At 30.7% G+C, this 16,508-nt stretch overlaps 1 protein-coding gene across 2 annotated transcripts in view; it reads right to left on the bottom strand.

Annotated features, from left to right (window-relative positions):
- Positions 1-16,508, bottom strand: part of LOC143195714 (phosrestin-2) — a 486,868-nt gene that overhangs the window by 451,351 nt on the left and 19,009 nt on the right. The gene's annotated exons all lie outside the window — the stretch shown is intronic.

The raw sequence follows: 16,508 nt of genomic DNA, 5'->3' as shown, positions 1-16,508 counted from the left end.
CATTAGTAGACTGAATGATATGATTATTTTGTTTTGAAAAAAAAATAGGAGTAATTTAAAAGTAGTATTTTCAGTTACTTTTTATTTAATTCATACTTTTTATTAATTCTCACTGACTTATAATTAATTAATTAGAAGAAAAATAGAATATACTGACATTGAATAAAATTCAACATTGAACAAAAAAAGCGTACAAATTGAGGCAAACAATATAAATTTAGATCTTTCAAACATAAAGAAAAAAAGAACAGAGGCACAGGCAGAGAACAAAATATAGTAGTCAACGTCTCAATCACTAATTTCCGTCTCTACTGGTAATTGGCAAACCGGCATCACTATAATTATTCTATAAATGCAACCATCTTTAGTTAAGTCTAATGAATGCTTTAATAAATAAAATTCGACATTAATGTGCAAACTGGAAACTGGAAGAAAGTTATACAAAAAAAAATACTTTAAATTAAGCTTACATCAACTTATGATGATGACACAGAGGTAAAATAGAAGCCAAACCGCACACCACAAAAACTCGACCTGGTATATAGAAAACTAAGCCACTACTAGAGACAACCGAAATGAAGGTATTTCATAGAATAACTAGATGATCTTGGAAAGAGGAAACAAAAATATAATAAAACATGCAACATAAAAAACGTTCATACATAACAGCCAAACATAAAAGTCGCCTAAATTGAAGAAGGAACAAAAAGAATAACAATTTTGAATAAAACAGCTGAATCTTATTAAACCTCTATTTCTGCCAATAAAATAAGTTCGTAGTATATACCACTGCACTACAATCAATCAATGTTCTTAAATTTAACATAACCGAGGTCTGTTTTCAAATTCAAGCGGAACTATACAGCAGAATTATTCAAAATTGGACCAAAAATTGAATCAATGCTGCCGTGAAAGGCTGGGAAGGATAATTAAACAATGTTATCAAGAGTTGGGCTGACTCGGATAGTATGGCATCTTCAAATAACACAAGAATTTCATTACACTTCAACATCGACCAGTTCCTAGTGAAAATGCTTACATGAATTCTCATAAAAGTGTTGTTTGAAAATAAACGATGTGAATACGATGAAAGAAAATCGCTCCTTGTTTACTATTGACAAGTAATGAGATAAGATATCTATCAATTTATATTTCTATTAGATTGATTAGAAGACGGTTACGTAAACAGAAATTATATGCTATAACAATGACCAGTCAAGAAACCCTTCATTTCAAAGAAAAACACACAAGCTCGGTTAAAATATACGAAAGTACGAAATATACATGAACCGATTCATTGTAATAAAGCATGTAATGAGAATAATATTGGAAATGGTTTTAAAAAACAACTATTTCAAAAATCTAATTTGTTACACACTTAACAACAACCATCAAATGTAATCGCGAATGATTGAGTAAAAGAAAAAACTGCTTGACGACTGAACTAAAGTATTAATCATCCCAACTCCAAAACATTCATTTCATCCTTCCGCTAGACCGTTTTTCGAAATTACTCTCGTTTTTTGTTCCTATTTTGTTATTGTTTAGATAGTTGAAAAACTTTGAAAAATGTTCGGGCAACTGTAACTAAACTTGTACAAAATAGTATTCTGTCGTCGACATCAGCATTCTTTTGTATTTTTAAATTTCTTAGTTAAGATACAAATTAACGAAATACTCCCATCGCAAAAATTAAAAGAAGCTCTGTAAAAGTGAATTTTAATATTCTACTTTTTTTCCTTATTTAGAATAACTTCTTTTTATACTATAAAGGATCGTTCAATAAGTTCTTAGAAAATAGTAAAAAACAAAATATTTTAAGTGTATTTTTATTTTTGTATTTATCATATGATAAAAGAATATTTATAAATAATGGTCGATATTGTAATAATTCGAACCTTAATTCAATGATTATAGCTATCAAAATGTATATATTATCATAATGAAAGCGTATATTTTATCTATCTGCTTCTCTCCTAGAAAATCAGATTTCTTTACTGTGATACTTATATATGTGATATTCTTTACATTAGATATTCTGAGTACAATCTTAATTTACAAATTAATGTATTACTACTGTTCTGTTGTACTTGCATTAATAAACAAGCGAGGCGAGTACGAGATTAATACATCAGTATGTATTTCCCAAATTAGAACTAAACAAATCTACTTAAGTTAAAGTTAAGAATACACTTATACACTAGACAAGTTCGTGTGATTTGGTTCCCTTCTACCTTTTGATTTCCTGCGTGTTTTCCAGTAGCTTCCACGTTGCTGTGATTTAGCAACATTTTTTTCATGTTTTAAGGCTAAATCTTGGATCCATTTGATTTCGAGGTAATCTTGCAGGTCATCTTCGTTGGTTCGTGCGATAAGCATTGGTAATTAATCGTAGAACTTGATCTGATATCTTCTACAACCCCATATTTCCAAATTTGCTTTATGATTAACTGATAAATCAATCTCTTTGATTTTAGATCAAGTTGAGAGTATCTTCCGACAAACCTTAACTTAAAGTCTAATCTGCTCTGCTTTTTTGTCTAACACTCATGATGTTTTGTCAAACATCAGTTTCCAGTTTAACCTACCATCGATATATATTCCAAGGTATTTGGCTGATTCTGCTTGAGGAATCGGGCATCCGTCAAGTACTATAATCAGGTTTTTGTCGTTTCACCGCAACACAAACTTAACATGGACAGATTTGAAGCTACTAAGCTGTATTTTCCAGTCTCTAGTCCATTTATAGATTTTGTTGACCGCTATTTGTACTTTTTCTATAGCTTTCGACAAAGATAGATCTTTTTCCATGATAACTGTGTCGCTGGAGAATGTTCCAAGTACTGTTTCATTTATTATTAGGATATCAGCGGTATAAAGCAGATATAGGAGTGGTCCCAAGACACTACCCTGTGAAACTCTTGCCAAAATAGGTTTAAATGTTGAGAATGTCCCTTAATGAGTGACTAAATTTTATTTCGAAAATTCTAAATTCTATTTCTAAATTAGATACCCAAATACTATACCCAGCTTGAGAGACGTCCAGCATCACATAATGAACACATGGGTATTCCTATTTTAGCAATCACTTAATATAATGACAAACAACTTATATCAACTCAGACTGCGAGACAATGATCATAAACAAATAGAATTTTCCATCATTAACCATCATTTTAATTCAGTAATATTTTCTAAATTCAAAATACACTTCTGCGCACAACGGTGTACTTGGCTTTATTGCTGTTTACAGATCTATATTTGAAGCAATTAAATACATTAATTTAGTTTGTAAAGTGCAATTAAACAATACTTTCAAAGATTTGTTGATGCTGTTGAGAGTTAAAATAAATGTGTAAACAGTAGTTTGCAATTGATGTAAGTAATAAATTTTTACAGGCAGATTTATATTGTAATGTTTATATTTAGCTGTAAATTGGTTAATCTCATACATATATATTTAGAAATACTATTATTTTCTTTATACAACATGAAACATATGCAGGTGTTGTTTTAAAATAGCACAAATGTGGTAAGGTTATATTTTTGATAAAACCGCTCCTCATTATAATAGATAGTAGATACTCAATTTATTAAATATTTTAGAATCAGTCAATAAGCAATAAATCTAAAGACTAGACCATTTAGTAAACTACAAACTGGTGCAGCTGGTGAAATTCTTACAAATGCAACAGATTTGGAATAGCTATTGTCATATTCTGAAAGATGTTCAAAAAGTAATCAATAACTTAATAATAACTTTTCAATTTCATTCCCGCGTAGTCCCAGGTCTCAACAATCCCCTGTTATAATGCAACCATGCCGACCAACGTTAAAATATTCCGAAATTATCATCACAAAGCACAACAGAACGACTGGCATCAATAAAAATGTTGTAAATAAACACAAACCTATGATGTGGCTGGTTTAGTTGTAAAAAATATGCACGAAGTCAGTATTGTACAAGATGTACATCAAAGAGTTCGGTGGGCCTAACTTTACCAAATTAAGGGTAAATGATACAAATTTGATTGAGCAATGTAATATTATTAAGTGTTAATAGACGGTATGTATATTATGGCAAACAGATCAAACAATTCGTACAATACTTACGTACAAACAATATATGAAGTATTGTCGAGTAAGGTAAAAGAAACTAAGCGGAGATCTAATTTAAGAATTCATAGGAGAATTTAATATGCTAACGCATGCCTAAACACAGACTTTTTAAAATAATTAATAAAGAGTTGCAGTTACATATGTATATAAGAATGTAAGGCTATTGTTATAATGAACAAATAAACTATAGTCAAAATTACAATTTGTGTATTTTATTTACCCATATATTACAAAGTAACTGCTAAAAGTATATGAAAAGCAATCAATGAATATTTTGGTAGCCTTATCAAATACATTTGCACTTGTATCATCACAAACTCTTTTAGTAGGTTTACCATTGACTGAATTTTGATTTGTCTTAGCATTTGTGTGATTATCCATTTATTAATTTTCTTGTCAAGTGTTATACTGACAGTATTTTTACATAATGTTCTTCAATATTCTACCACATTTAATAATTAGTGTGTCTGGAAAACTAACTTCAATTCTATAGAAATTCTAGTATTCTTTTTTAATTTATTGTTTCAGATACGATCAAACAGTACAGTCATTATCGACGAATCGATTTTGGACAAATTTATGTTATTTTCCTTGGTAAATCCCAGTTTATTTTTTTCATTTATCTTTTCTTTCCATTTTCTTTCCAACTGTGAAATATAAAATAAATAATTGAAATAAAATCGAAGCCCGCTAAAAAGTTCAAATATTGGAATTCGGAAATGATGGTTAGGAAACTGTAAGTGAAATTTTAGTAATCCCAGTTTCTTTGAAATAAATATATTTTTAATAACATCTCTGTAGTATATTATTATTATAAATCAATAATTTTGTGATTCTTTATTATAGTCATCTAGCCTATTCTATATAATATCAATCTCTTCTCGTACCAATGACTTTTTTTTGGTCGCCAGAATAACAAACCTAGAAAATATCGATAATCTTGTTAATATTGATATATCGATATTCCGTTTAGACATCCTTTTCCCGGAATAAGTAGATATCAACAATCCTGAAAACATTCAGCTCGTCACCGCCGCCACGCATTTCAAAAACACCATACCTTCCTGCCGCACCCTGTATTTTCAGAGCAATTACTTGCAAGAAAATGATAATTCAGAAGAACAAATATATGTGAGAAAGAAAAATATTTATTTCATAAAACAGTGTTTATTTTGTAAGGCACTTACATGTTATTTCCAATATTAATAGCTACCTTATCATTAAAATAATTTTTAATTTTTTAAAATAATCAATGTTTTATATGCATATTTCACTAAAACTAAACAAGTAATAGCTTTAAATTGAATAAGTTCAATATAATTTTGTAGGAAGTGGATGGTGTCTAACACTATCCATTAGGAAATTTATCTATATTTATCAAGTTTAAAACAAATTTAACATATATATAATAAGGCAGTTTATTTCAAATAATTGTGATATTTGAAAAAGGTGTTATCAATTTATAATGATATATAATGGATATAAGATATATTTCAAAATTCCTCAATTTTTTAATAAAATAGGAAATTAACATAAAGAATATTGAAAAGAATGAAAACAAAACTGTACAACTTAAAGACTAATATTGTTTTCTTGTGATATTTATTTCAGTGATGTACATAACAATTATAGCAATAACATTCTTTAATAACTGTCCGCTCGGTATCACCAGTGGCCAAAACGACAAGACACTCCTTATATTGCCTTATACACTTATGTTTGTGATACCTATAAGCAAGAGTGTAAAAACTGGCAAGAAAATAAATCCAGAGTTCAACTAAAACTCATATAAGGGTAACCTTCGCCAGTTCATATAATTTATGAATATTTTCATCCTCAAATGTTTATAATTTTTGAACAGCGGAAGCATATTTGTTTCATTCCATATCCATATAAAATAGAATATTATTTGGTTTATTGAATTAATTTAGCCCAACTTTGTTCCAATAAATTATAAAAAATTTAAAAAATTCTTAGACCTAACAAATATATATTATAAAATGGGAAGGATTTAAAACGGAAAAAACTTTTATTTTTATTTAAAAAAACTATTTTATTTTTAGGCAAGTAGAAGCGACTCGTTCAACGGCAATACAAAACAACACCCTGAAGCAGCCGCGTGGTGTAACATCTTCCTCCTAAACAAACGAACACAGGGTCGCCAGAACGTGATCATTGTCCCGTCTGAGCAGCTTATTCTAATTCCAATAAAATTATGTTTGATTATCCCCTGTACCTTCGACCTCCAGCTTGCTTTTGATTTTTTGAAATTTGCAATGAATGCGTGGATATATCGATATATCCTATATGGCTTCCCAAGTTTTGGCTGCTCCAAATTTCAATAGTCTACGGATGAGAAACTGAAAGTTTCGATCCAAATTCCAGTAGCCTATATTAGTTCACAGCACATTCAGTCTGGCTTTTGGTGACCTTACACTCTGAACCGTAATGTTTGTGTTGGGAATCCATAAACTGGGATTGTTTTCCTTTGGCGACCTTTTTCCTTCAGCTGTCATATTTGTACCCAAACTTTATTTAACTCTATATAACTTAATTTGTTTAATCTCTATTAACTTAATCTCTATATAACTTAATTAATAATTGAGTGAACTCAAAAGAGAACAATCCATCATGATGTCTCCTATTTCACTAGTTGCATCAACTCAGAGTTTTAATTCAGTTTGACTTTGACATACAACAAAATTCTAATCTAAATAAAATAATTGAACAAAAATTTTATCAAATATAAATTATTTTGACATTATAGTGCATCTAAAAACTACAGTTAATTATACAGCCACAATAGTTTATAGATTAGAGTTATAAACTCTTATCACCATTGCTTTCAAGAAGTTTGCATACGTCTGACAAACGAACAACTTTGACAGCCTCATTCGTTTAAGCGTTCGACCTAATCAGACAGCATCGTGTCTCTTCTTAACTAGAATAAAATGGGAAGGAAAATATTGTCCGATTCTAACGAATTTACAAACTGCGACAGCCAATGCATTAAGCATTTTGATGATGTATGTACAAAGAAACTTTGAATAGACTATATATATAGTCATAGTTTTAAAAAACCTATATCGGCAACCTTCCTAATAGGAGCACATTAAAAGCAGTGACGCGGAAGGGTGAACCGAAGACGAAATTTTATGGAAATATAATGGTATTCCTCAATTAGATTACCGACTTCCATTAAATTCGTGAGCTAATTGCATCGCTTTAACGCTATAAATTAATTAAAAAGAAACTTGGAAAGACCGAAGGGTAAAAAATGCTCCTGCGAAATCTGAATGGCTCTAAAAGGGTATCGGAGAATGTCTGGGGAAAGGGCAAAGGAATACAAATGTAGGGTAATGGCAAATGGGGCGAAATGTTACTGTTTCTCGTATCTTTTATTTATTCTACGGTAATGTACGGGATTTTTAACGCTCAGTTGAAAAAGGCTGTCTATTCTTAAACAAACCCAAAAAAATTGTTGCTGTTTCCGTGCGAAACATGTCAGAAGGTGTGCGTTTTAATGTTTATTATTTTTTATATTATATTTTTCACTTTTTCGTCGGGTATCTGTACCCACTGCTAAGATCGCTATCGCCTCGAAAGCGATGTTAGCAGTGCGCTAACATCTCATCAGTGTCAGCTAGCGAATTTTGAGGGCAGCCCAGAGAAACCAGCTTAGGTTATTGGTGTGACTAGAATGGCTGTTACCTGAGAAGTCTTAAACTTTTACTTATAGACAACTACAAACCGCCATAGGCATGGTGAAACGGCTTAAATATTCTGTAGAGCAGTTGAATCTTCTATCGACTTATTTATAAGATATACGAGTAATCTTCTATTAATTTAATTAATAAGAAGTGTTAGTCAGAAAGAGCGGTATGTGGTAAAAGTAGCAGATGAAGTAGGATAGAGCATGGTGTAATAAATTACCTTCAGTGTGTTTTGACACATTCCGGACTATTTAATTACTTTTACAGTACTCGTAATCCAATACTGAATGATATAATATACGGTAATAATACGGTAATAAGAATTTAAATTGCATAAATTAACATTACAATTTAAATTGTAAATTTTAAATGTAACACCGAAATCAAAAAACGTAATAAAAGATCGAAGATGTTTTTAACTCGGACATTGAAGTCTACGATTGTTATAGAAATAAGCACGCGATCAAGTCACTTTACAGCAAAAAATGTGGCAGCGTTCAATCCTATCTTGAAAAATCATTGAAAATTGCCATGAAAATACTTAATAGAAAGCCTTAAGCCACCAATAATATTAAATAAGCTTTAAATTTCCCTAGATTAAATTGTTCTTATTTTAGCTGGTATCAGCTATAATCCCTCGCATTATATGGAGATTGTGAAAAGTCGCAAATATACACAAAGGATGAAGCATTCTTCCGACATATGTTTTGCTGTCGGAAACAGTAAAACAAAGTAGAATAAAACACAAATTAAATATATCCAGTACATTTTTACTATGGTAAAATTCATTTATTTAGCTACTATGTAAAACGGTTTTAATGAAATAAATTCCTTTGTTTCTAAATGTTATATTTTGGTTGTTTAAATGTAAATGTAATTTTAAAATTAGTTTTACTCGTTTGCATAAGTGAATATGCATGAATGCATGAATTGTTCTTAATAAACGTGGAGGCAGTTGCTTTCTACGAAAGATATATTTTTAAAATATCTTGTATCGCTTCTCATTGCATGATTTTATCCTTGTAATAAGCTAACTTTTTAAAATTGATCTTATATTCTCAGAAGCTGATATTAAGTCCATAATAACTGTAAATTTCCTTACGTAATAATTACATCTAAACTAATAAAATAAGTCATCTGCAAACAGGAGGCTTTGATATCATATCAGACTACGTTTCTTGATGTTACACGATGGGTAATAAGGCAATATTGTGTTGTGTTTTTTGATGTATTTGTGATGTATTTAAAAATTACATAAATCTTTAACAGGTCTAAATTACCCGCTAAACGCATTTTAAAGTTAGTGTTGATGGATTTGATGATTAAACTATACTGAATCTGTAAAGGATCAAGCACTAGAAAATCTAAAGAAAATTGATTTTACAAAAATGTTTAGAAAAATATTACAGAAGGCTTAGAGAATATGCTAGAAGATTTTCAGACTAGTTGGTCATCAATGTAAATTTTACCAGAAAAGTGTCATAAGTTCATCGATCAAAATGGCATATATTACTGATCAGTCTTTGTAATTTATATAAATATTTTTTTAATTTGTTCCCTACATAGGTTACATAGTTAATGTGATATGTCGATTATATTAGCTTATCATGTGATATAACTATTATATTTTTGATAGAAATTTTGATCTAAAAAGTAGTTAGAATAATTTCCCATCCCAGGAACTAATGAGACTAATTGATCTGATAGTGGGCCAATTATGGCCATTTTACCTTTCCATCGGCACAAAAAGAGCCAAGCAAATATTTTAATGCTTTAAAATATTGACAAACCGTTTTCATTTCCCCAATTGTAACTGACATGTTAGCGCCATATCTACCGAATCGTAGTGGAATGCTGCTCATCCCTAATGCGATGCTCAATTTCATTATGTCGTACTCGCTGTTTCTGTGATTGATCTGCATCATAGAAATAATCTGCGTTGTAAACCTACACACTTCATTTCAGCATAGGTTATTGACCAAATCATTTCGAATTTGGCGTATGCGCACATTTAGGGGGGTGCGATTCAATTAACCGCACTATATTGCATAGAATAAACGATACATACATTGGTTTAAAAATATGGAAGAATAAAGTGTAGAATGTAAGGTTAATTTAAATGTTATGAAATCCAAGCAGCATCAATTTTATTTATAGTGTTATAGACATATATATCATATAGGAATCAACATATTCCAATATGTCAACCCAAAATAGCTGCTGATTTCAGTACGATAAGTAGCAGAAAATTATTCTTTTTGTTCACATAAAAAAATTGTAAAATTAGCAATTATTAAAATTATCATTACACACACATTTACATACACATTTTGTTGCAATTAACCATCAATTCGTTTTAGGCTAGTATATATATAATAGTTTAACCAAAAGCTGGAAGTAGTCAATTTAATAACTCGTATAGCTAGAATTTGTTGAAACAATGAAAGCCAAAGAAAGTGAGATTAGAATAAGGGAAAAAGAAATTAAACAGAATTTTGTCAGGATGCAAGAACAGTGGAGATTGGTACTCCGAAAAAATTATATTTGCTAACAAGATTTGACCTGGATCGAATAAACAAGACATGGAACGATCAACGACACCCTAATTATATAATGGCTACTTCTCCGAAAGTGCATTGAGAACGCATTTTTACATAAGAACATAGGTAAATAAATAATAGTTTTGCAAATATGAGCATGTATTGACTTCTTTCAGCTGAAAAGTTAAATTATCCATTCGTTTTAGACTAGTAACGATTATGTATATGATTCTTGGAGTTCATGTTGCTTAAATATGTACAACCTAGATCAAGTTGTGTTCTCCTTGGCATTTTTAATAACAAAAGTAAAGAAAGTTCTCGAGCACTAATTTTATGACTAAATTATAACAAATGAGAAATTATTTACAAAATATACTTTATCATAAACAATTTTCGCCTAACTCTCGCACTATCGAATCGATGTACCTATCAAAAAATACCTAAGTTTGTATGAAATATAAATGGTAGCAAAGTATTAAACAGACAGTGCCAGTAGTTTTAAATAGTACTCAACAACAACAACCAACAATCATATATAGAAGAGTATATATAGAGATTTTACTTAAATATGCGAAACCGAGGAAATGTTTTGCATGATCCAACTAATTCTGGCTCTGAGAGCACCTATTTGATTGGATCATTTGAATTTCTTACAAAGGCATATAATTGGCTACTTTCTGTAACTAATTTTTTGTTTCTATGGTTTGTTTATGGCGCCATTTTTGTGTGTCTGACATTGAGTACGATCAGCATTTTTGAGCCTTAATTATAATGACTATTGTTTGATTATAATGTATCTTCATTCTCAAAAGTGTTGTTTATCCAGTATGTGCGGAAATAAAAAAACAGACGTCATTTTCCTTGGAAGAAACGACCCAATTTATCTAGATTAATTATGTGTGTGTTACTTAGAATTACTTTTACCTGGTATGTATACAATTATTTATATAGAGCATTTGTATTCACATATATTGTTATTTACAGAAATACAACAGAAGAATTTTAAACATTTTAAAACCGAAATGTGTCCACATTGAGCGATGGCAAAATTACATTGTAGGTAAATGTGATTATACTACATGAAAAGTAACCAATGAAATGCAGCGAAATGACGTTCTAAGTGCCATACTCCTGAGACTACGCAAAACAATTCTGACATTATATGTACTCGTATTAAGTACATATTATATACACTCTATATATTACTCTATGCCAACAATAACATCGAGCCTTTGCAACAGTGAAACCATTGATGACAGTGACACTTTGTATGGGAAAACAAAATTGTATTTTTTGTTACAAATATTTTAAAACCGATATCCGATACCCAAATCAAACCAGCCGTTTTCGAGTCTTAGCGATATTAATGCAATGATATATACATATTCTTACTGAACAGCCTAGTAAATTAAAGAAGTATAAAGTGAGAAATGAAGACAATAAAATTATGACACAAACTAATAAATTGCCAAAATATTTCGAAGAGATGTATTTGTCGAGTGTAAACTTATTTCATAACTATATCTTTCCGAACACGGAGGAAAGTAAAGTTAGCGACCCTCAAATAAAATTAACGCACAAACCTAACCTAGAAACTTCCCGGTAATAACGTTACGACGTAGGAAAAGTCATCAAAGCTCAGGTAACTATTTTGCTGTAAAGCTTTATGAAGGCCGGAACATCATTCTGAAGCATTTCTAAGTTTTTGGCCCCGCAGGAGGTGGCTTTTTACCTAAATTTTAATTAATTTATGGACGACGGTCTAGTTTCATAATTATTTGCTCAAATGAATTAGTTCCGGTAATATCACTGAAACGTTTAATCATAAATTTTGCGCATTCACTGACTATTCGCGATATATTGTAATTGCTACATATAATGAAATACGTTTAGCTAAAATGAGATAAATTTATTACAGCAAAGTTGATTTATTCATTGATTAGCAAGTTTTAGTGACTTTCACTTACAATTTTTTCAATATTAAAAATATGAAAGATGTATAACACTGTATAAAAAAAATTACACTTTCAGAAATATAGAATTTCAAATTAAAGTTGTCTCAATGCAGTTCCCCTCATATGTAATGAATGACCTGTTCACGTCACAAAGAAAAAATACAATAAATTATAGCCCTTATCAATCAAATGGTGTCGATTAAAGATCTGAATTGGCAGTCATTCAAACCTTCAAGCTACTGGATCAATAAAACTCTGAAGTGCGGTCTTGTTAATATATATGCTTAATACAATCTTCATTTACAACTTAATTTATTTCTACAGTTCTGTTGTACTTGCATCAATACACAACCAAATTAAAATATAAGTATATTATTCTTCAATAAAAACATAAATATTAACTATATTGTTCCAGTTTTAATTGGATGTCTCTTTGCATTTTGTCGCCCGGCTTGATTGGCGCAGTGGTCAAGGCGACAGGACGATCCTCCTGCTGTTGCTATAGTCGCGGGTTCGAATCCTCCTGGGCAATGGACGTACTTTATGTTTGTGATTGTAGTTGTAAATGTCTTTATAGGCAGCAGTGAAAAACCCGACAAGGAATAACTATCCCAGTCACGCCAGTTACCAGGCAAGATAAGACCAGATGCCTTTTGGACTGGGATAGTCTCTCAGTCAGTTACTGGCCAGTCAGTAGGCTTAATTCCGAGGACCGTGGTTCAGAGCCCGCGGTAAACAGTAGATCCAGTCCAGACAAATTCTCATTTGTAAATACTTTAAAATATAATTTAAAAAAAAACGAATAACTTAATCTTATCGATCATCATACGTTATATCAATGTAGGTGGCGTAAGTGTAAGAAGTTTTGTACTAAATGTGATTATTATGTTGTAAAACTTCTTCCATTCAACTTCCCTATCATATCAAACATATTGGCATGTATCTTAACCGACGGCTTACTAAGAAGCGGAATTTGCAAAATTTAAACAACTTAAATTGGGAATAAATATGACGGTATGCGTCGAGGTTTTTGAAAATTTCATCGATTTTTTCAACGATTGGCCAGAACGAGATTCATCTTTAACATAAAAATTTACCGCATCCAATTTTCAATGAGCCTGCACTGCATTTTTTTTCTTTTCTAAAGTAAAACTCCAAGGTATGACGAAAATGTCCTTCAGGAATATCCATTTTCAAATGGCCCTAGCTTTTGACTAAGTAAACATATTCCCCTACCTTTATATATTCTATGAAGTTTTTTTTTCATTTATTTGGGACATTGTTACTAGTCGTTGCCGACTAACCTTTAATTTGTCTTTACAATAACTTAACACCAGGTATATATCTAGGAGAGCCCATCAACCCTATCTTAGTCTCTGTTGTAATAATTTTTATGTATTAATAGTGCTGTTTTTTTTATTAAATGCGCCTTACTACACTACCCTACAAAAAATAAAATGGTTTGATACTTTTTGATCTGCGTCCTGTTCTGGCGTTGTCCAAGAGTTTATGTATATATTACCTCGATATTAACAAAAGAATGGAATGACGGTCGGTATCTGAAGATCCCAAAGTAAGTAATTAGTCCTGAGGTATCTGGATTCACCTACAATATTTTTCAGGATTGATCTAGAAAATGTGTATAATATTTATATTAATATATAATAGTTAATATATATTAGTTTTTGCGGAAGATCTCCATAATTGAATTCCATATGTCCATGTAAGTTTCAATGCTTACTTATATAATATCAATTTATTATGTATTGATAATTGTGATTGTATGTAGTATTATTTATTGTTATTGGTGCTTGTGTGGTCTGATCATACGTGAACTACACATGCACAAATTTATTTTCGTTAATTTTTTCGATTCGTTTTTCCAGGTTTGGGTCCAATTATTTGTATTATCACTTGCCTGTTGTAATTTTCGCAATTGTCTCCGAGAGCAAGAATCGCAGTGTCATCAGCAAATGTAGCCAACGTGATATTTTCCATTTGTGGTACCACATGTGTAAAGTAGGTAAAGACTTAACGCCAATAATTTTTTTTGTTTGACTATAATCATTCTGGTTAATGTAAGCTTTTAATAGTTCAGTATGTTGTTTCGGTAATATTTCCTTTAGCTTATGAACAAAGTTATCATGCCATACCTCGAAAGCATGTGCTACATGTCGGAATATAGCTGAACATACCTTTTTACCTACATGGCTTTTTTCAATTACTTCTGCTATTATGAACCTGGTCCATTGTTGAATGTTTGTTATTAAACCCGAACTATTATGTGGGTATTAGGTTTTTTCTCGCTAATAGTCTAGTTTTATTTAATATATTAAGCGCAATATAGTATAGCTCTATACAAATATTTCTATAGATATTTTAATACAATTTGTTAGGAAATTACTATTTCCCCAACCTTATATTATCTAATAGAACCTTCCTAATTCTCAAAAGTTACTCTCTTATTGATTTTTTTCTACAGGCTGTCCCCACTCCACTGCTCGAACTCTCTGCTGCCCTTTCATAAACCATTTTCCCCACGGGTACGTCACATCGACGACACCATTTCCACCCCGACTCCGGCAATCACCCCCGCCCCCCCAACTTCGCAAACGTCGCGTTTTCTATATCCGAAACACTTGAATTAGGCGGGGTTAATGGGAACGTGAGGTAGTTGTGGTGTATCTGGGAGGAGGGAGAGGACAGAGATGAGAGAGGAGAACGGTTTAACTTCACACACGCACGTACACACGGTCTAATTAACGATCAAAGAAACCGCATCTTACGCGATCAGGTCTAGAATATAAACTGGTAAGGTGTCATTGCAAGCTGGAACAAATTTATCACAATATATATATATATATATATATATATATATATATATATATATATATATATGTATATATATATATATATATATATATATATATATATGTATATATATATATATATATATATATATATATATATATATATATATATATATATATATATATATATATATAAAGCTGACAATATTTTAAAATTATTATTATGGTTTAGAAAAGAAAGCAGATGAAAAAAGAAATTGTAATAATTGATAAAATATCGAATGTCATATTGAAATCAATTTATGAAAAGAATGTTTGAAGAATATGAGAGATATGAATAAATTCGCTTAATAATATTTCGAATTGCCATTATCAATTGCCATAGTCAATATAGAATCATAATTATTTTGTAGTTGAAGACAACAGTAATAATAAAAGTAATAAAATTAGTTAATATACTCATGTATTTGGACCGTATTATATTCACTACAGAATCAAAAATAAGGATGATTTTGGAATTTTTGAAATTGCAAATGCAACGAAAAGGAGCTAGTAAGTAAATGGCAACTAATATAACCGCTGTAATATTAGCAACAAAATATCGTTCTCAGGGGTGGAAATGATTTTTTGTATTAATATTTAATATCTCTTAAGGACTATATAAAATCTAATAAAAAGAGTTCATACATATTATCATAACTATGATATTAGTTTTATAATTTTTAGTCAAAATAAGAGGAGATAGTTATATTTCGGTTTCGAAGCGAATTTATGTTCAGAAATCTACCAAGGAAATGTTAGCAAAAAGTTTGTTACAATGCAAAAGGAATTCTATTCCAGGGTTACGCCAGATTTAGCTGGATCAGACATCTAGCTCTTTTTACATCTCAAAAAGATAAGCACCTGACAAGCAGAACAAGAAATCCCTCCAAATGTTTTCCATGTGCTCTTATATAATGTTTTAACCAAACTTATAAAAACATAAAATGCGTCAGTTACCTTTGAACTGTATAACTACTTTTAATGCAACTTTTGCAGTTTTGCCCCTTTACATAAACTAGTAAATAAAGGTGTTCTTTATCAATGAAGGAATTCTATTCCAGGGTTACGCCAGATTTAGCTGGATCAGACATCTAGCTCTTCTTACATCTCAAAAAGATAAGCACCTGACAAGCAGAACAAGAAGTCCCTCCAAATGTTTTCCATGTGCTCTTATATAATGTTTTAACCAAACTTATAAAAACATAAAATGCGTCAGTTACCTTTGAACTGTATAACTACTTTTAATGCAACTTTTGCAGTTTTGCCTCTTTACATAAACTAGTAAACAAAGGTGTTCTTTATCAATGAAGGAATTCTATTCCAGGGTTA

This window comes from Rhynchophorus ferrugineus, unplaced genomic scaffold (assembly GCF_030347505.1).
Source record: "Rhynchophorus ferrugineus isolate W39M unplaced genomic scaffold, kcgeb_rfMv2 rfM4, whole genome shotgun sequence".
Classification (NCBI taxonomy): domain Eukaryota; kingdom Metazoa; phylum Arthropoda; class Insecta; order Coleoptera; family Curculionidae; genus Rhynchophorus; species Rhynchophorus ferrugineus.
The sequence above is the reverse complement of the archived record's forward strand: the minus strand, read 5'-3'. Positions and strand labels throughout refer to the sequence as shown.